The sequence below is a fragment of the Myotis myotis genome, unplaced genomic scaffold (genome assembly GCF_014108235.1).
Source record: "Myotis myotis isolate mMyoMyo1 unplaced genomic scaffold, mMyoMyo1.p scaffold_m19_p_12, whole genome shotgun sequence".
NCBI classification, from domain to species: domain Eukaryota; kingdom Metazoa; phylum Chordata; class Mammalia; order Chiroptera; family Vespertilionidae; genus Myotis; species Myotis myotis.
The window spans coordinates 48,147,152-48,170,072 of NW_023416316.1; the positions used below are offsets into that span (position 1 = coordinate 48,147,152).

Sequence of the window (22,921 nt, forward strand, 5' to 3'; positions counted from 1 at the left end):
GCATTCAGTGGAAAGGGAGGGCTGGAGATTGAGCCTGACATACAAAGAGTTTTCTCCTTAAAAATTTGCCAAATTATATAATTGCATGAGGCAGATTCAAACAATAAAATCGGGGGGGGGGGGGGAGATGGCTGCTGATGGGAAGGCAGACTGCAAGATAGAGCGTGAGTGAGAGAATGAAGGGAGAGTGTGTGGTCGCACGAGGAGTGTTTGCTTGTGAGTTGAGGGACAGCTATACTCCAGGGGACTGTTGGGGACTGCCCGACGGGGTTCCCTTGACCCAGCAGCCTCCACTGCTGCTGGAATCCCTCCTGGAGTGACCAGCTCTGACCCGGAGACCGCGCCATCTTGAAGGGGAGAGTGGATATTGTCAGAAGCCTGAAAATCCCAAGAATCTACAACAGCAGCACCCAGGGAACAGCTGCGAACCTGGGAACACCAGTCCCCAAGCAAGGTGAGCAGGCGGATTCAGAGGAGCTCGGTGCCTCTTCACGAAAGGTCAGATTTCACCTGGGATAAGGTGAGGTCTGTGGTCGTGACTGGAGGACGGTGCAGGGTGAGAGCTGGAGGATCGGGAAAGTCTCCGCCCAGAAAAGTCTGGGGCCTTTGGGGCTGGTGTGATCCGGGAATGTGAAACACCCATTTTTGATAAAAACTCTCAGCAAGGTAGGAATAGAAGGATCATACCTCAACATAATAAAAGCCCACCAACATGATACTCAATGGGCTAAAACTAAAACCATTTCCCCTAAGAACAGGAACAAGACAGGGATGCCCACTCTCACCACTCCTGTTTGGCATAGTACAGTGGGGCCTTGACTTATGAGTTTAATTCATTCCGTGATGGAGCTCGTAACTCAATTTACTCGTATGTCAAATCATAAAGTGAATGAGTGAGACACGTGATGCTGGGCTGATGTTGTGGCATTCACTGTGACGTTCGCTGCACCAACTAGCGGTGGGGTATCTGAAGCTGGCTCGTAACCCGAATTTTAGCTCGCAACTCAAAGCAAAAAATCGGCTGAGAGATGGCTCGTATCTCGAAAAACTCGTTAGTCGGGACACTCGTAAGTCAAGGCCCCACTGTACTGTAAGTATTGCCATTGCGATTAGACAAGAAGAAATAAAAGGCATCCAAATTGGAAAAAAAGAAGTAAAACCGTCCTTATTCGCAGATGACATGATATTATACATAAAAAAACCCTAAAGACTCCATCAAAAGATTATTAGACTTAATAAATGAATTCAGCAATGTAGCAGGATACAAAATTAACACCAAGAAATCTATGGTATTTCTATACACCAACAGTGAACTTACAGAAAGAGAGACTAAAAAAGCAATCCCATTTACCATCACACCAAAAAAATTAAGATACCCAGGAATAAACTTAACTAAGGAGATAAAAGACCTATACAGTGGGGCCTTGACTTACGAGTGTCCCGACTAACGAGTTTTTCGAGATACAAGCTGTCTCTCGGCTGATTTTTTGCTTTGAGTTGTGAGCTAAAATTCGGGTTACGAGCCAGCTTCAGATACCCCACCGCTAGTTGGCGCAGCGAACGTCACAGTGAACACCACAACATCAGCCCAGCATCACGTGTCTCACTCATTCACTTTAAGATTTGACATACGAGTAATTTGAGTTACGAGCTCCGTCACGGAACAAATTAAACTCGTAAGTCAAGGCCCCACTGTATGCAGAAAACTACAGGACACTGAAAAAGAGATAGAGGAAGACATAAACAGATGGAAGAACATACCATGTTCATGGATTGGTAGAATCAAAATCATTAAAATGTCCATACTACTCAAAGCAATCTATAGATTCAATGCACTCCCCATTAAAATACCAACAGCATACTTCACAGACCTAGAAAGAACTCTCCAAAAATTCATCTGGAATAAAAAAAAAGACCCTGAATAGCCAGAGCAATCCTGAGAAAGAAGAACAAAGTAGGTGGGATCTCAATACCAGATTTCAAGCTGTATTACAAAGCTACTGTTCTCAAAACAGCCTCGTACTGGCACAAGAACAGACATATAGACCAATGGAATAGAATAGAGAACCCAGACATCGACCCAAACCACTATGCTCAATTAATATTTGACAAAGGAGGCATGAACATACAATGGAGTCAAGACAGTCTCTTCAATAATGGTGTTGGGAAAATTGGACAGATACATGCAAGAAAATGAAACTAGACCACCAACTTACACCATACACAAAAATAAACTCAAAATGGGTAAAGGACTTAAACATAAGACACGAAACCATAAAAAGGAATCCACAGGCAGCAAAATCTCAGACATATGCTGAAGCAATTTCTTCACCAATACCACTCCTAGGGCAATGGAAACTAAAGAGAAAATAAACAAACGGGACTACATCAAAATAAAAATCTTTTGCACAGCAAAAGAAACCATCAACAAAACAACAAGAAAGCCCACTGTATAGGAGAACATATTTGCAAATGTTATCACTGATAAAGGTTTAATCTCCAACATTTACAGGGAACTCATACAATGTAATAAAAGGAAGATAAATGATCCAATAAAAAAGTGGGCAACGGACCTAAATAGATACTTTTCGAAAGAAGACAGAAGGAAGGCCAAGAGACATACGAAAACATGCTCAAAGCCACTACTTATCCGAGAGATGCAAATCAAAATGACAATGTGGTACCATCTCACACCTGTCAGAATGGCAATCATCAACAAATCAACAAACGACAAGTGCTGGTGAGGATGCAGAGAAAAAGGAACCCTCGTGCACTGCTGGTGGGAATGCAGATTGGTGCAGCCACTATGGAGAACAGTATGGAATTTCCTCAAAAAACTAAAAATGGAACTCCCATTTGACCCAGTAATCCCACGTCTAGGAATATATCCCAAGAAACTAGAAACACCAATCAGAAAGAATATATGCACCCCTATGTTTATAGCAGCACAATTCACCATAGCTAAGATTTGGAAATGGCCTAAATGCCCATCAGCAGATGAGTGGATTAGAAAACTGTGGTACATCTACACGATGGAATACTACACTGCTATAAAAAAGAAGGAAGTCTTACCATTTGCAGCAGCATGGATGGAACTGGAGAGCATTATGTTAAGTGAAATAAGCCAGGCAATGAAAGAAAAATACCACATGATCTCACTCATTTATGGAAAATAAAGAACATTATAACTTGATGAACAAAATGGTAGATACAGAGGCAGTTAAGCATTGAACAGACTGTCAAATTACAGCAGGGAGGCTGGGGAGTGTTAGGGAGGGGAGAAAAGAGATCAACTGAAGGACTTGTATGCATGCATATAAGCACAACCAATGGACATAAGACACTGGGGGGTGGGGTGGGATGAGGGCATGTGACAAGGAGTAGGGGAGACTGGGGGAAGGTCAGTGGGGACAAAAAGGAGATATATGTACTACTATGTGTAATACTTTAAACAATAAAATAAAAATTAAAAAAATATATAAATAAATAAAATAAAATCATAAAGCCTTTAAAAAGCAGGGTTAAAGTTTGTTTTCCAGTGTTACTCTACTGAGGAGACAGTGATTATAGTGCATGACTGCCAGGGGAAGAGTTCATAGTTTTTAAAACTAATTAATCCAAAAGATGCAAAAAAAAAAAAAAAAGGCTAGAAAATGAGGCATAAGCCAGGGGGACAAAATAGAAAAGGGAGGAGCAAGATAGTAAAAATAAATCCAAATATCTCCATAATTACAATAAATGTAAATAGACTTTTGCAGTTCAAAGATACATGATACTCAAACTGTGTTTTTTAAAAAACAACAACAACCATATATTGATTATAAGAGACACTTCTTAAGTAAATAAAAAAGGATATATGGCTAGGCAACCAGCTGACCAGCCGACTGGCCAGTAGGTATAATGCGCACTGACCCTCAGGGCGAAGACGCTCAGCACAGGAGCTGCTGAGTGACAGCAACTTTGCAGAGTGCCCACTTGCAGTCCGGAACCCCTCAGGGGGTGTCGGAGAGCCAGTTTCAGCTGATCCCCGCAGGCCAGGCTGAGGGACCCTACCTGCCGGAGGGACCCCGCTCACTCCACAGACACCTTTGAGCCCCGGCGCACCCCAGGTGCAGCCGGCCAGGGAAGAGACCGCAGGAGGTTGGCTCCAGGGCGTGTCTGGCCCATTTCACCCAGCCCCACCCCACTGGCCACCTTCTAATTAATTTCCTTTCAATGTGCATGAATCCATGCACCAGGCCTCAAGTATTTTATAATAATGTAGAGTTCAGCATACATGAAAAAGTCACACTATCCCTTGTAACCTCAGTATTTGTAAGAATTCCCATGAAAAAGTCACACTATCCTTTGTAACCTCAGTATTTGTAAGAATTCCCATAATAGAGTATGCTGACATTCCCTTGGCTGTATTTGGAACCTCTCCCTCCCATTTACCTCACACAGTTCAATTTTCTATCAGCACTAGTCATTCTTGGCTTCCTTCTTGTTTGCCTTCCGTCTTCACTGCTTTATCTCAAGAGTGGACACAGCCCTCTTCCTTCATTCCTGACAAACACACCATTATGGCTTGTAGCAGATAATTGCTCAGAAGGAATTTACTACACAAAACAGTAAATTCTTTTAAAATAGATAAGATTTCTTTGTTCCTCATTTTCTGGTTGTTTTTGCCAAAGGAAGCCTATCACAGTACTAAGTTTCCCAATTCCTGACCAGCTATCTATTGCTATCTCATCTCCACTTTCCCCTGGATATCAGAATCCTAAAGTTCTATTTTTTCAGTATGCCAAAAGTAAAACTAAAAGGTTCCTGTTATTTAATTTTACAGAACATTTTTTCTGCCCCTTTGTTTCAAGCTCACACTTCTAAACTTGTGGGCAGGATGGTTGTGGGGCTTGCTAAGCCTGCACGGATTTAACAAACAGCCACAGCACAGTTTCCTTCTAAGAACAACAGCAGTCTTTCTTCTGATGTGTGATCTTAGAATGCAGAAACAGTCCACGTTTTAAAAAGCATCTCTCAGCCCCTTGTTTCCTGCTATTGTTATATTACAGATGCCAAAAGAGAGGGAGAGGGGACATGTAACAGCAAAATTTCTCATGAGGTAAGAAGAGCTGGGATCTGTAGTTCAGTATTTGTTTTTGCAAGAAAAAGCAATATATTCTCTGTGATTTTTGGGATAAATGAAAATGGGGAGCAGAGAGGCAGGTCAGGTATGTTAAGATGCATGAAGTATCTGAGAACTTTCATTTGCAGATGAGCAGCATATTACTGATATGCAAGTGAGTGTGACTATGCATCAAGGAGTTTAGAAGAATAAGCTGACCACTTAGTGAAGGTTGCAAGTGAAGAAGCCAATTGCCAAAAATGCAAATATAAATCACAAAGCGTTTCAAAATAACAGCACTGAAGGTGAAGTTGTGAAGTTGAACTCTGAAGGAGCCAAGTTGAAATTTGTAGAGGGCAGAGGAAGGTGGTGAGCTGGACATGGGATGAGGGTTGCATGTGAAATGATTCTGATGTGAGTTGTAAGTAAAAAAAACACACACACAACCAAACAAAATAAAAATGCAGAACATAAAATCTGTAATTGTTGTATTAATTTTAAGATGAATATGGGAAGAAAGCAGTGAATCTTAGATGTTGACAGGACTGATCCCTCTATTGGCTTTTTACATGCAATTCAAAACCTAAAATCTCACCCACTCAGATCTCCCCTCTGCAGCAGTTTGGTTCTCTGCCAAGTGTTGGGTAATAAATAGAGTCTGCAAGTTCTCGGGAACACAGAGCTGCAGCTTCTCAGGGAGAATTCAAAACGAAATCACAAGGTAAGAATGAAACCACTATTTTGATAGATTTTCGTCACATTTTGCAAAATAAGATCTTGGAAACCATGAAGAACTGTTTTATATTTATATAGAATATATGAGGCTAACTTGCTATTATTATTGCAAATAGCAGTATAAATTGATGATGACAGTTGCTACCAACTTATAATACCACTTTGATTTTTCTTTGGGTGACTTGGAAAATCAACTAATTGCTAAAATAGATTGTAATAGACTTTATAGTAAATGTTCTCTTCCCTCACCACAAAACTTAAGAAAGAAAGTTAATGATTCTCCTTCATACTCCTAATGCTTATCCAAGACAAACTTACAATTGTTTAGGTGCCATCTCTTCAAAATCATTTGTTAAAAAACAAACAATTTGTGAAAAAAAAAAAATAAGGCATTGACATCCGAACAGGGTAAATACAAAAGCTCATTAGTTTTGCTACTTTTCTTCATTTAAATTTTCCTTTAAAGTTTGTTTTGCTCTCTTTATTTCTTTCTGTCCATTTCATGGCATTTTTTTTCTCCTTGTCTATTTTTCTGCCTTATCTTTCCATGCATGAACATATGCCTCCAGACTATTTTAATAATGAAGGTAAAGTAAGTCAGAAGCAGTCACTAAAGGAAACTATTGTTACTCACTGAACATGTACTAAATGTGAGATATGTTTCCCACATTATCCCGTTTGCTCCTTACAGTACCTCTGTGACATAAATATTGTCTTTTCCATTTATTAAATTAAACAAGTGAGATTTGGAAAGATTGTACTGTTGTGCCCAGATTTCATGATTCCCAAGAACCCACAGGGAGCCAGCGAGTCCGATGCAAAAGCAAAGAGTCATTCATTTCAAACCTAGGTTTGGCTCCCCTGCCACACTCACCGATGCAACGGTAAGCTCCAGTGGCCGAGAGAGAGAGAACTCTGTGTGGAGAGAGGTTTTATAGGGGTTTGGGGTAAGGGGAGGAGAAAGGACTGTGGGCCCTGCTGATTGGCCAGGCGCGAGTACACAGGATGTGGTCATAGTGATGGCGTGCACTTCCCTTGACTATCTTGCGGGAAGAAGCTTGCTGAGCACATGGCCAAGTTAAGATGAAGGGCATAGCCCTTACCTTGGGGCAAGGTGGAGGGCGTAGCTCTTACCCTGGGGTAAGGTGGAGGGCGTAGCCCTTACCCTGGGGCAAGGTGGAGGGCGTACTCCTTGCCCTTTCATTCCCCCCTTGTCTTGGAACTTCCGGCTCAATCATGAGACGGACTGCATTTCTATTCCACCATTGCTAGAGGCCCATACTGGGCACACAGAACTATCAACTGAACTATCCCTATAAGCTTAACAAATGGCCCGGTGGAAGGGAAAGAAACCATTTTAGATTTAACAACTTCTATTGAAACAGGATTTTTCTTCTTAAAATTCCTCCATGGCTATCAAAAAGCCAAATCAAGATTAATTTATCTACTGTCCTGATGTTTGCATACACACAACAAGAATGGTAACTGACTACCTTTGCTGGAATTTCATGGTTGAATCTTAATGTGCCCCGTAGGGCCAGGAAGCCAAGCCATCCAGCTGCCATCAAGCCTGCCTGCAGTATCTGCTGAGTTAGGTGAATCCCTCACCTGTAGCAACTCCACCTGAGCCCACGCTCCAGGCTTTAAGGCCCATCTCAGTAGCCCTCCTACTTGTTGCGGCCCAGAGTGTGTGGGGTTCTGCAGGGATGCAGAGGCATCTTTACTGCTCCCCTTCTACTCTTACCAACCGCCAGTGATGGTAGGGCATCAGCCTGACGCTCCAGCGCCAGCCATCTTCAGGGCTCCCAAGCAGGATACCAGGCTTTCTTCGTGGCATTTTTACTGGCTTCAAGTCTTTAGAGCTCAGATAGGGCTCTTCGAAACATGATACTCCAGTCAAAGTTTTCCGTTAATAAAACCACTATTAGGAACCAGTCTTACTGAATCTATGCAAAGAAACGTACTTATTTAGCATTGCCAGATTTCGGAGGAATTACATAAGGAGAAAAACATACTGATCTACTCTAAGATTTTCTGACTTTCCTTGCTAATTCCTTTTCATGGATTTAAAACAAAACAGTAACTGTTGGCATAAAACCTTCTTTCTATGCATAACCATGCCTCAGACCTTCTATTCTAAACAGGCTTTTTCCAGCTTTACTACCCCTGACATGGCATGGTGACTCAGGCCTGCAAGACAGTATTACAGGCTGCCAACTGTTAGCTGTCTCTCAAAAGAGACCAAAACCTGATGGGCACCCTTCCCTGCCCAGTTGGGCCCCTGCCCTCTTGGCAGCTAGGCACCCTTTACTTTTGGGGGTCACCCCACACAGCTCCCTTCCAGGACAGCCAACATACATTCAAACCTGCAAAAGAATCAAAGGTTAATATAACATATCAATACAATGAAACATAATATTGGCATCATGGCCGCTTCAGGCAGCCAAATCTTCTGCTACTAAACATGTGATCCTATAAATTGTCCTTGTCTCTTTGGATCCATGTCCATGAAGATGCAGGCATTATTACACAGTATTGTGGGGGCTCCTGGTGACAGGAGTGATCCCAAGTCATGTTACCGGCATCAGGCAGGTCGAGCACGCCGTAGCTTGAGCTTGAGCGGGTTGCGTTGATCTCGATCGATGCTCCATTTGGTGATGAAGTCTTTCCGGATGGACCCAGGTCGCGACGCCGTCTACCTTGAGAGCGGTGGAGGTCGTCAGCACCACAATGTAGGGATCCTTCCAACGTGGCCCTAGGGTCTCCCGGCGGTGCCTTCTGACGTAGACCCAATCTCCTGGTCTGTGCTGATGAGGAGTTGGGGTTGGGCTGGTCTCATAGATGGTGCGGAGGCGCGGCCAAATGTCCTCGTGCGCCCTCTGGAGCCCTCTCAAGGAAAGAGATTGTTAAAGAAAAGCCACCCAGTCCTCGCCAGTCTCCGAGTCAGACAGATTCCTCCTCTCTTGGAGAACTTCTAAGTCCTGATGGCTTCTAGGTAACCCTGTTTATCAGTTACAGCAGCAACAGGTACCAAACCCTTTCAGTACATTGGACCAGCTTCATTCCCGCTCACCTTTACAGATTCTAAGGCCCATTGTCTTCCTTTAACCAGCAAGCCAAATGACACTGGCCTGTATTATTTAATTCAGCACAGGCAGGGGGAAGGGCCCATGAAATCTCTGCCCTGAGGAACTGTGAGCCCCACCCTTAAATGTCCCAATCAGACTAGAAAAGCCACAAATACCTTTTAAATCTACCCCAGAATTCCAAAATCCCAACCCAGCACTGAATATCACATAGCAAATCAAAGTTCCCAGCAAACAAACAGACAGAGATGTTTACTAGTTAGGCGGGCCTAATCCACCTCTGACAGAGAGCAAGCGCTCTTGGGGCAAGCGTGTGCCTTTTTTTCCCACAGACTTCCACACTTACATGAACAAATAATTATACCCAAGTAGACATACAAACATACACCCTTTCAGTGAACAAGTACCTTTACAGTCTTGGGATCTTGAGCAGATAACAGGAACACCACCCAAGTCCCCTGATGGGGGCCTGACAGGAACAGATGTGGAGGCCTCCCTTTCCCACATCCCAGGACAGGATTCTTGACCTATGTCTCATCCAGATAGAAACGGTACTCATATTGAACAAGGAAATCAAGACTAAATAGGCACGATAACTAGATACATTCCCCATTAAGAACTTCGAGGTACATGCCACATTTATACCACAAAATACCAACAAATCAGTTTCAGTTGTGTCGAGATACAGAACAAGTCCCTAAACAGAGGCAGTAGAAAACTGCTTAGGAATGCTTCTTTTCTACCTTTTTAAAAGATAGGCCAGATTCGAACCCTTAGCCAGTCCGAGCTTTGACTTCCCTCCGGAAGTCCCAGAGACGGTGAATACCATCTAGAAGCCATTCCTCCAGATACAGGACAAGTACCTTAGAGATTCTTGATAATCTACATCAGTAATCCATTCACACAATCCCCCAAAAGTTAAAGAGGAAGGAAAGAACCATTCAATGTCCTTCAAGAGGATTTCGGCGAAACAACAAAATCGACAGATTTAACACATTGGAAAACCAAGGCCAGAAGTACCCTCAGACGTTTCAGGGGTACCAAGGAAGGAGAAGTTAGGCCACGTCCAGCCCTTTTCATAATCCACCATCAGTGACCAGTCCCAGCTCACTGGTCTACCATCCATTTAACATTTCTTTTTCCTCCCATCATACCAAGGCCATGCTTTCCAGGTAGCTAGAACTTTTAAACCACAGTTTCTACCTGAAATAATTGTACTTTACTTTAGAAATTGGGTTACTGCTATCCTGGCATAGCTGCTAAATTTCAAAATGGTCACAATTTTCCTGCTGGGGAATTCAAGAAGCAAACCCATAACTATTAAGGCCAAAACAGTCTTGGGTTTTTATTCTGTACACAGCAAAAGGTCAAGTTCAGCTCAAAACTATGCGCACTCGTTTTTAAACTGGCCTTCTCCTTTACATGTGCACAGAAATCCTGGATGCATTTATGAATTTGTAAAAGCTTTTCAATTCTCTATCTACAAGCCCTTTAAGAAATACAAGCTCTATTGTCGGCCCTTATAAAGCCAACTGCTCAAAACATTGGTCTATCATACCACTAAAATTATATTAAGACCGTGATTGCTAATTTAGTATTAAATAAATCTGGGAGGCAGGCACACTTTCTGCCCCATCTGCATTTCCTTAGTAAAACTCCACCTTAAAATTCCACCCCTGAAATCCCATCCTGCCTCAGTGAGCAGACATTCCTTTTGTGATTGACTAAGTCAGAGGGAGGGGCCTGCTGTTCCAAGATGGTGGCCCCCAGGGGCACGGCATGCCATGCGGCCAACATGGCGGCTGCCAAGTCAGGCAGCTCAACATTGTGGCGGTCTAAACTGTTCTCTGACAGAAAAGATGATTTCCTCATTCTCACAATAAACAAAGGAAGAGCAAACCAAAACCCCTAAAAGATAGATGGCCAACATTATATTGCAGAACTTTTTAAAATCTTAGGTAGCAAATTAAATACACTAGCCCAAAACCCTATCCAAAAACGGACGGTGCGCACATTAGTTTTAAGCCAGCTTTTCTCCTAACACGTGCACAGAAGTCCCAGACGCATTTACTTGGGGAGGGGGTGACCTGTTTCCACAGACCCTCACTCAGGGGGCCACCCGACCACCACACAAAGGAGGGGGGAGGGCAATTCCCCTCCCTCCACACTCCCACACTTTCACCAGACATTCATTCAGACTTTAAACAATCCATTCAATTCCTAACAACTTCCCAACTCCTGAGGGAGCTCTAAAGCCTCCCCCAATCTCCTTGAAATGATCAATCACAATACCCAAAGGAGCAGTCTGAGTCCATCCCATAACATCCATCCAGTACAAACACAGAACACTAAACAGGGCCCGAAAATACAGGCTTCCAACTCCATGGAAGCAACTAGACCTTGGCCTTACGCCAAACCAGCAGGAGCGACCTGCCTCGTCTCAAATCTGCAAGGGGCATATCCATCCCTCGTGAGGGGCATATCCATCCCTCCTGGGGTGAGGGGCATATCCATCCCTCCTGGGGTGAGGGGCATATCCATCCCTCCTGGGGAGCGGAACGTCTTCCAACTCTCCCCTGCCTGTGGTCGTTCACGGCGCGTCCGCCTAGACCCCTCAGGCAATTACAAATTCCAGAAACGAGCTCACACTGAACAGAACATACAAAGACACACACATACCGCGGTCAGTCAGACTCTTCGGATCGGGGGTCCCTCGATGGTCTTGGGAATCCGGACGAGCCCCCAAATGTTGTGCCCAGATTTCATGATTCCCAAGAACCCACAGGGAGCCAGCGAGTCCGATGCAAAAGCAAAGAGTCATTCATTTCAAACCTAGGTTTGGCTCCCCTGCCACACTCACCGATGCAACGGTAAGCTCCAGTGGCCGAGAGAGAGAGAACTCTGTGTGGAGAGAGGTTTTATAGGGGTTTGGGGTAAGGGGAGGAGAAAGGACTGTGGGCCCTGCTGATTGGCCAGGCGCGAGTACACAGGATGTGGTCATAGTGATGGCGTGCACTTCCCTTGACTATCTTGCGGGAAGAAGCTTGCTGAGCACATGGCCAAGTTAAGATGAAGGGCATAGCCCTTACCTTGGGGCAAGGTGGAGGGCGTAGCTCTTACCCTGGGGTAAGGTGGAGGGCGTAGCCCTTACCCTGGGGCAAGGTGGAGGGCGTACTCCTTGCCCTTTCAGTACTAAGCCAGGATGACATAATCAGTAAATTTTAGACCAGAGATTTAAACCCAGATGCAAGTCCCATGAAGGAAAAAGAACCATGAAGGAAGCTGAATTCCAAATGACATCATTTAGTGCATTTCTAATCCTCTTTGAGAAGCCATCATCTATTCAAAGTTTCCATCATTATCAAACATAAAATATGTTAGTGAGATGATATTCAAACCTGACACCTATTTTCTTTAGGGCTACATTCATAGCCATGTTAAAGAAAGAATACCCTGCCAGTCACCATTTTTGTATGTAACTTTCATTTGCCATTCCATTGGTATTGCTTGAACCAAGGGGAGTCCACCCATAAAATTGGCTTGGTGCTTCACTTTTATTCAGCACACTAGTCTACATCTAATTCCCCTTCACTTTATAAATTGGATGATCATCACAATTTTTCCTAGTGCATCTGAGACATTTTGTACAAATGTTTTGCTCATTATGACTCTTGGATTTCCTAGCCAAAGATTCAATTTTTTTTTATCCTCACCCAAGGAGAGAGAGAGAGAGAGAGAGAGAGAGAGAGAGAGAGAGAGAGAGAGAGAGAAACATGATTGGTTGCCGTCCCCATGTGCCCTGACCAGGGATTGAACCTGCAACCTAGGGATGTGCCTTGACCGGAAAGTGAACCTGCAACCTTTCAGTGTACCAGACGATGCTCAACCAACAGCCACTCTGGCCAGGCTCAATATTTTCTTAAAGTGTTTGACAGAACTTCATTGTTCTTCATGTCTGCTGGGTTCAACTCTAAACTACTCAAACATCTTAACCTGTTGGCTCTATCAATGGCAGTTATTTAAGAAATGCGACTTAAGCAGTTCTATTTTCTTTATAAAGAGGAGATTATATGCCTTTTCCCATCTATACATGAATGCCCAAACCTGTAAATAATTTTTTATTTATTTTAGAGAGAGAGGAAGAAAGCCAGGAAGAGAGAGAGTGAGAGAGAGATTTGTTTTTCCACCTATTTATGTATTCATTGGTTGATTCTTGTATGTGCCCTGACCACTGAAAATAGTTTTTATAAGAATTTATTTGAGCCAAAATGACAACAATGCTGGGAAGCAAGATCTCAAATGCTCCAAAGAATGAGTTTTGCAATTTCCTTTATACCTTTGGAATGAAGGAGGGAACATAAGGAAGATTACATGAAGGTGGAAGAAAGCAGGTGGAGATTGAATTACAGGATAGTTAACAAGATTATGTGCTCTCCAGAGGGTAGTTACACCTTGAGAGGGGTATACTTCCGGCATTTCAAAGGTGTGTTAACCTAGATGCACAAGAACAATGGACAGGACTAGTTTAAAACCTTTCGCTAAAGACGTTATAGGCCTGAGGTGAGATCTGCTCAGTGAGGAATTTATAATCACATCACCCTGTGAAGTTACTTTTGGTTCCATTTATTATAGCTTTTTTTTTTTTGTCCACAACCCTTTATTCTTTCATTTGGGGGCTTATTACATCCAAACATGAATTTTTCTCTAACTTGAATTTATTAGTTCTAAAGTTTTCCCTCCTAAGGTTTTACTTTTTCCATTATCATGTATACATTTTTATGTATTATCTGTCCACAGTCTTTAACAATCCTGTTTAAACAATACTTCATCAGTAGTCAACATGATTGGTTCATAGCAGTAAATTAGTAGTAGTAGTAGTAGTAGTAAGTTTCCTTGAGTAAGATTTCTTTTTAATCTTTTTTAAAACTTTCAGTCACAAACATAGATGCCAACATTCATTCTAATATAATTTGGTGGCTATCTTCAGCTTCCTCTTTTTTTCTTTTTATTTATTTCAGAGTGGAAAGGAGAGGGAGAGAGAGATAGAAACATCAATGATGTGAGAGAATCATCGATCGATCGGCTGCCTCCAGCACGCCCCACACTGAGGATTAAGCCCACAACCCAGGCATATGCCTTGACTGGGAATCGAACTGTGTCCTCCTGGTTTATAGGTCAATGACACTCAACCACTGAGCCACGCTGGCTGGGCTTCAGCTTCCTCTTTTAAGAAAAATGTAATATATATATATATGTATATATATGCCTAATATGCAAATTGTCCCCCTGGGAGTTCGACCCGGAGACCAGGAGTTCCACTATGAACTGACCACCAGGGGATGGCGTGGAATGAAGGGCGGCTCTGGCCTGCACCCGGAAGAAAGGCCCCAGCCAGCACCTGGAAGGCACCAATTGGCCCTGATCGCCGGACGGGCCTAGGGACCCTACTCATGCATGAATTTCATGCTCTGGGCCTGTAGTGACTTGTATAAGATCCATATTACCTGAATGTATATGTAGCATTATTTATCAAAGAGGGTGACTATTTTTCATTCCCTGACTTACTTAAGAGCCATATGGTTTGTGAAACCATACTGTAATTGTCACTATGTGGTGGTTGTTAGAATAAAGTAGATGTCATTAACTCAAAGGAGCATAAGCTGTTTTACTAAGAAATTTTGGAGGGTTCCATGCCTAAGACATGAAATGTAATGCTTACACCTGACTATCCAATTATTATTACCATTTATTATGTCATGTGGAAAGATTTCTCTTCGGTACTATGAAGTCGATGAAATTAGACTCAGCATTAGAAACATTAAAGTCATTTGCATTGTGAGTGCCAGTGTGTATGTGGGGAGATACTGTTTATAAATCCTTATATCTTTTAATTCATTATAGTATAAAAATTAGATAGAAGTCCATTTTTTAAGTACCATCCGATTTTTTTTTTCCTGATTGTTTGTGGCAAATGCTCCTAAAAGAATATCTGGGTTTAGACTCAGAGAGTCTCCCTACTATCTAGGCAGAATCATGCAGTGACTACTATAACTCTACGGTTGTGGTTCATTGTTAGCTCCAGATAACTTTTATGCCTATAATATGTAAGACGTCTTCTTGGAAAAGGAAGAGACACAATTACATTCTTTTGCATTGGGTTGTTGAGTATAATCAAGAAGAGGTCTTATCTGTTCAGAGGAAAATGAGTAAGTCTTATCTTGGAGAAAAATAAGACATAGAAGACTGTGTTTAGCACAGTTTTTCCACTTAAATAGTTTTTACCTCAAACCCAGCTACCAGCTTACCAAGGCTGAATCCCATGTAAAAATGATTAAATCAGCTGGAGAGGTCCATGAAGTAGGCAAGGTGGGAGACAAAGGCTTGTCATACCATGGTGGACAAGTTTCTAGACCTCTGAGCTGTATTTTTTGTTCACTCACAGGGAAGCTCTGTTTAATTTTTTTATTAAGTATCCAGAGTGTGGATTGTGACTTAGTTCACTCTGGTCAATGGCCAGGAACTCTCACATCTGTGAGTGGAAAACTTCCATACTCTTAATTTTTAAATGTCTTCAAAAATCAAATTCAATATTTATCTAATGCACTATGTGGTGGTTGTTTCATAGAATAAAGAAGATGCACTTTGCCCTGACTGGTTTGGCTCAGTGGATAGAGCGTTGCCCTGTGGACAGGGGGGTCCCAGGTTCGATTCCAGTCAGGGGCATGTACCTTGGTTGCGGGCACATCCCCAGTAGGGGGTGTGCAGGAAACAGCTGATCGATGTTTGTCTCTCATCCATGTTTCTCTCTATTCCTCTCCCTTCCTCTCTGTAAAAAAAAATCATAAAATATATTTTTTAAAAAAAAGAAGATGCAGTTTATTACTGAGTGGTGATCATATTTTTAATTGTGAAAAAAAATCTCATGGCTCATCCAGGGGTAATGTTCAAATGGTTAATAGCTGGTATATATGAGCATACATAAATGAGAGAGGAACCAGTCACATGGAGCATGTGTCCATTTCCTGTCTGATTATTTTCTAGTCAGCTCAATTCATTCTTTCTTTTAAAATATTTTTTAATTTTTCAATTATAGTTGGTATGCAATATTATATTAGTTTCAGATGCACAACTCAACAATTAGACAATTTATATGTTAAAAGTGATGACCCTGAAAAATATAGTACCTGTCTGACACCATACTTAGTTATTACAATATTATTGACTATATTCCTTATGCTATTTTTTATATCCCCATGATTATTCTGTAACCACCAATTTTTACTTCTTAATCCCTTCACCTTTTTCACCACTCCCCCAAACCTCTCCCATCTGGCAATGGTCAAAATGTTCTCTGTATCTATGAGTCTGTTTTTGTTCTCCTTGTTTGTGTAGTTTTTTTGAATCCACATATAAGTGAAATAGGACTTTTGTCTTTCTCTATACAACTTATTTCACTCAGCACAATACCCTCTAGGTCCACCTATGTTATTGGAAATGGCAAGATTGCATTTTTTTAATGGGTGAGTCATATTTTATTACATATATGCACCACTTCTTCATCCATTCATCTAGTGGTGGACACTTAGATTGCTTCCATATCTTGCCTATTATAAATAATGCTGCAATAAACATATATATGGATGCACATGTCTTTTCAACTTAGTGTTTGGGTTTCCTAAGATAAATATCCAGAAGTGGAATTGTTGGGTCCTTATTTGTCACTTGTTATAACCTTTGTCTGGTGTTAATATTGCTACCCCAGCCTTTTTGTTATTGTTTTCATTTTCATTAAATATCTTTTTCCATCTCTTGCAACTTCTGTGTCTTTCAATATGAAGTAAGTCTCTTGTAGATTGTATATGTTATGAATCTTGTTTTCTTATCCATTCAGCCATCCTTTAGATTGGAGTATTTAATCCATTTTTATTTAAAGTAATTGTTGATAGATATATATTTATTGTCATTTTATTATTCATATGTTATATTTTATGTCTTCTTCTTCTTCTTAAGACCCTTCAACATTTCTTGTAATACTACTGGTTTGGTGTTGAGGAATTGAAGGCCACTTAGTAGAGTGGCCTTATGCAATAGGTGTCCTGTAAGGCCCAGTGTCCTTTAGCTTTTTCTTGTCTGAGAAGCCCTTTATCTATCCTTCAATTCTAAATGATAACTTTCCTGGGTAATCTTGGCCGTAGGTCCTTGCTTTTCATCACTTTGAATATTTCTTGCCACTCCTTTCTGGTCTGCAAAGTTTCTGTTGAGAAATCAGCTGACAGTTTTATGGGAGCTCCCTGGTAGGTAATTAACTGCCTTTCTCTTGCTCCTTTTAAGATTCTTTCTTTGTCTTTAACCTTTGGCATTTTAATTATGATGTGTTTTGGTGTGGGCCTCTTTGAGTTCACCTTGTTTGGGATTCTCTGTGCTTCCTGGACCCGTGTAACTATTTCCTTCATCAAGTTAGGGACTTTTTCTATTATTATTTTTTTCAAATAGGTTTTCAATTCCTTGCTCTCTCTTTTTCTTCCAGCACCTCCATGATGCAAACTTTGATATGCTTGATGTTGTCCCAGAAGCCCCTTAAACTAGCCTCATTTTTTTTTGGCAGGGGGGTTCTTTTTGCTTTTCTCACTGGGTTGCTGATTTAATCCTTTACTTTATCTAAACTACTATTGATTCCCTCTAATGCATTTTTCATTTCAGTTATTATTCATTTCTGACTTGTTCTTTTTTATGTTTTTTACCTCCATTTTTATGTTTCCTATTTCTTTGTTGAAGTTCTGAGTTCATCTACTCTTTCCCTAAGTTCATTAAGCAACCTTATAATCAGTATTTTGAATTCTGCATTTGGTATATTGCTTATTTCCATTTTATTTAATTCATTTTCTGGAGTTTTGTCCTGCTCTTTCATTTGGGACATGTTTCTTTGTCTCCTCATTTTGGCTGCCTCCCTGTGTTTGTTTCTATGTATTAGGTAGAGCTGCTATATCTCCCAGTCTTAGTAGAGTGGCCTTATGCAATAAGTGTCCTGTAAGGCCCAGTGGTGCGGCTTTCCCAGTCACCCGAGCTGGGCACTGCAGGTGCAATCCCCTGCAAGGGGCTATATACATGCTCCTGTTGTTGTTGAGCCTTGATTGCTATTGGCATGTCAATGGGAGGGATTGACTCCCTGGGCTGATCAGCTGTGAGGACCAACCATGACGACAGCAGAGAAGTTGCTGTGCAGGGACCAAACCCATGGAGCAAGACTCACTTCAGCAGGGCTCTGGTTCCCAATGAGTCCACCTCTGAGTGTGTCACTCGTGGAAGTGGTTGGGTGGCACTCCAGTGTGTTCTAAAGCTGTCCACCTAGTGTTCTGGTTTTGGGTCTTCCTAAGAGGTGCAGGCCAACATCAGCCACCACCTGTGCCCTGCCTAGGGCCACCTGGCATGAGCTACAAAGTGATCTGAAGATGGCTGCTACTTGTGTTGAGTTTGAAGGAGCCTGGAAGAGGCAAAACTGTAAAGTGAGGCCGGCTGCTGCTAGTGCCAGGCCTGGGACCACTTAGCAAGAGGTATGGGGCACATGGAGGCCAGATGCAGCCTGTATGGAGTTTACGAACCTTTGAGAGAGTTTAGGAAAGTGCAGCATGGGTTATTGCAGATCATTTGTATGAAAAAGCTACTGAAAGAAATTTGGATGAGCCCATATTTTGGGGGGTTGGGCATCTCAGAGAATCATCAGGGCAGGTGATCAGTGTTAGCCAGGCTGTTGGAGACTCAGATTCGTGACCAACTGCAGGAGGAGGTCTCAGAAAAGGAACAATGGCTTCTGTCAGCACTTCTATCTGGAAGAAAGCCACCCCTCTAGCCCTCATCCCAAAACCAGACAATTCAGTTCCTCCTGTGTGTCCCTCGTGCCTTCCAAGCTGCTTCCCAAGCACTGGAGCTCAGAATGAGTGAGTCCAAGTAAATCTGTGTGCCAGTTCTTCAAGAGGCCCTTTCTAGGACCCCAGCAGCTTTCCAAATCCCTCAGGCACAATCTCCACTGGTTTTCACAGCCATAAGTTATGGGGACTTCTGTTTCTGGCACTGGAACTCTGGGCTGAAGGTCCTTCTGTGGGGCTGGAACCCCCTTACCCCTCAGTGGGGGAACCTCCACAGCTGAAATATCCCTCCTGTTCCGCATCTCCACCCCTTGTGGTTTCTTCTGTATATCTTTAGTTAGAGGACTTCTGTTCAGCTAGATTTCCGGTGGTTCTGAATGTTGGTTGTTCTGTAATTTTGATGTGGTTGTGGGAGGATGTGAGTACCTCATTTACCTACTTTGCAATCTTGAACAAAAATCTCAATTCATTCTTTTTTTTTTAAATTGATTTTTAGAAAGAGGAAGGGGGAGAGAGAGAAACACACATCCTGACTGAGGATCGAACCTGCAACCTGCATATGTACCCTGATGAAATCAAACCCACGATGCTTCAACCAACTAAGCCACAGCAGCAACGGTTCAATTCTTTCTTAAACACAGACATTGATGCTTCCTTAATTGTTTTAACCACAAAATAGAGTACTTACTTAATTCTGTCAATGAGTCTCCTTCACCACCACACTTGAAACTGTGGACTTCATTTTATTTATTTATTTATTTATTTATTTATTTAATCCTCATCTGAAGATATTTTTTCCATTGATTTTTTTTAGAGAGAATGGAAGGTAGAGGAAGAGATATAGAGAGATAAACATCGATATGACAGAGACACATCGACTAGTTGCCTCCCAACGGGAGCCACGGGTAGAGCCTGCAACAATGGCACCTCCCTTTGACTAGAATTGAACCTGTGCCACTCTGCAATACGTAGGCTGACCCTCCAACCACTGAGCCAGGGCTCAACTCCATATATTTTAGAATTGACTGACAGTCTCTCTTCCCTTTAACTTGTTTAATTTAATTAACATATAAATATAACATACACATAGAAAATTGCACAAGTCATGGCTGCACAACTTAAGGACTTTTCACAAAGTAAACAAACCTAAGTAATTATATAAAGAAATAAAAGAATACAGAATTTCAGAAGCCTCTTCATGCTACTCTCTACCTTGGGAATAGCCATTATTATACTGTACATTCTAATATCATATATTTAATTTGCTGGTGTGGTTTCGGAACTATTTATAAATGAATTCATACATTTTAATTCATACATGTTTTGTGTCTGGCCTCTTTCATTCAACATTAGGTTTCTGAGTTTCATCTGTATTGTTGCACATAGAAGTAGCTTGTTTACTTTCATTACTGTTTAGAATTCCTCTAAATAAATGTGCCATAATGTATTTGTCATACTGTAGATTGACATTTGTGTTGTTTACTATAGCTTAGAGTTATATGAATAAGATGCTATAAACATTCCCTTATCTGTATTTTGGAGACATTTTTATGTCTTTCTATTGGGTATATACCATTAAGTAGAATTGTTGGGTCAAAGGCATGCATATGTTCGGCTTTAGTGGATACTACCAAATTATTTTCAAAAGTGGTTGTAGCAATTTATACTCTCATCAGCCATGTACACAAATTCCAGTTGCCCTGAATCCTTGCAAACACCTAGTATTTTCTGTCTTCCTCATTTTAGCCATTTTGATAGGTGGGCATTGTGGTCCTCTTCAATTTTAAAGCATACATTTATTTCACCTTTCCTAGGAATATATTATGTCACACTCGGACAACTAGTATTAATTCCCTAGACTTGAGTTACACAACAAACACACTTTAGAAGAAAAAATCTTTTCTGGGATTATAATTTTGGAGCTGAGGCACTCCTCTGTTGTGTCCTGTCCCAGTTGCAAGGCAACATTAAGTAGAGAAGAAAACACGCCATCATATTGCATTTGGATTTCAAAAAAAAAATAGCCAGGAATCACATTTTTAAGAACATTGTACTATAGTAGAATAAAAGGGGATAATCTTTTAAACCCCTGGTTGGAAATTGAGTTTTTTTTAGACTTTGACTACAACATACATTAAAAATTTAGTCAAGTTATTGTTGAATCATTATGAGCTAAAAATAATCCACCCTTGTTCATTTTCTTAATTAAAACATTGTTCAAATAACATATAATTTAACAAAGTATTTGCTTTGTGTGATGTATCACAAGCATTTGATAAACCTCATCATCTAGAGGTTCTACATGTGACATCAAAGTACTAAATGCTGATTGGAAAAAAAAATAAATGCTGATTGGTTGACAGGTTTTTGTTCATTTTTAGCACAAAGATAGTTGTTATCATTTAGTTGGGTGTCAGAAGTTTTAAATAGAAAATTCAGACAAAGCAAAAGTGCATTTTTGAAACTTATCTTTAGTCTTCATAGTATAACTAGCAAGCAATTTACAAACCAGTAGTTCACTCCTATCCTTAAGGAGAAAACTTTTTTTAAATGTTTTTATTTTAAAAGCTGATATCTTAATCTTCCACCAGTACAAAGTTTTACTAACTCATTTAGTACTTTGGGCTCCCTTTTCTTGATCCTAGATTTTAGAGATTAGAGTCCTTCATTCCCCATTTCCATAAACATCTGGCTCATTCTTTTAGAAACTCCTCTTGTTATTCCTTTGTTTTCCAAATCTGCCTTCAAATGAAACCTACTAGTTCCCAGGATCAATTCCAGAAGTATCTAGTGGCATTCCTATGCACTGGGAATGGAAATTGGGTATACTTTCACTGACTGTAAACATACATGTGTGGAATCTGAAATAAATTTCTTCTTATCAATGTTTTATGTGGTTGAAAAATATACCCAAATCAGCCTTCTTCTTTACAAATGAGCCAATTTAAAGTTATATATCACTCTACCTTGAAGATTATCTTTAAAATAATAAAGGCCTGTCTAAAAATCTTGTTTCTCTTAAAAAACAAACAACAAATTACGAGATAGAATTTAAGGTAGGTAATGCTCAAAGAACCATGTATTTATTAGGATTTGGAATTGTGCATATTAAACCACTTTAGGTTTTGGAATCTGGGCACTATTCCCAGAGTAAAAGCTGACATTAATGGGCAAGTTCTGATTCTCAACTAAGCAGTCTGTTTTGATTGTATTGTTGCCAATTCCATATGACCTCACCCTTGTTGGCCTATATTTGCAGAAAATTAGGAGAGATCCAGAAATAATTCTTTCTTACTTACATACATTTATTTATTCATACACACACACACACACACACACACACACACACACACACAGATGCAATTACTATCTTTTCATGAATAAACAGAGATGATACATTTTGATATATCAGCATTGTCTACCCTTGCAAGTTGTCTTCTTTTGTGGATCCAGGTGTAAACATTTAGAGAACAAAACAAGCCATGTCTAAAGCAGTAAACTGAATTAAAATAGATTAGATTTTATCTCCAGTGTTGAGTGGTGATTTATGACCTATGACTCAGATATACACACAGGCTGTGGCACCTGCTTTTTCCTTGTCTATCTCTCAGCAAAGCCTTTGTCCAGGCGGAGATTTTGCCCCCACCCGTTGTTCCTTTGCCACCTTCTTCTGTGGCAGAATGCTGTGCCAGAACTATTTGCTGTGACTCAGTTTTAATCACATCTTCTAAAACCTTTCCCTACCCGCTTGTTGTCTTATAAGCTAGAAGGAAACAAATCAAGGCAACCACTCCTAACCCATCCAAAAAAGTGAGCAGTTTCATTGGTTCCCAGAGATGGCACACTGCATTGTGTAAGAATGTTTTCAAACAGTTATTAAATTCCACATATGAGACATAAGGACAATACCAAAAATTTTCATGATTAACTGAAACTGTTCCCTGTACTTCTTCACATTTTGTTTCTCTTTGCTGTTAATTAGTATTTTAAAGAAACAGTAACCGCCCCCCAGCTGGTTTGGCTCAGTGGATAGAGCGTCAGCCTGTAGACTGAAGGGTCCTGGGTTCGATTCTGGTCAGGGGCATGTACCCAGGTTGTGGGCTCCATCCCCAGTGGGAGTGGGGGCGGGGGGG

The 22,921-nt window shown here is 41.2% G+C and overlaps 1 protein-coding gene across 2 annotated transcripts in view; it reads left to right on the plus strand.

The window, feature by feature from the left end:
• The first annotated feature begins 5,598 nt into the window (after positions 1-5,598).
• IL33 (interleukin 33) overlaps positions 5,599-22,921 on the plus strand; it is a 51,590-nt gene continuing 34,267 nt past the window's right edge. For both annotated transcript variants that reach the window (XM_036331103.1, XM_036331105.1), the window contains exon 1: positions 5,599-5,825. The gene's annotated coding sequence lies outside the window, so the exon portion shown is untranslated. The remainder of the gene's footprint in view (positions 5,826-22,921) is intronic.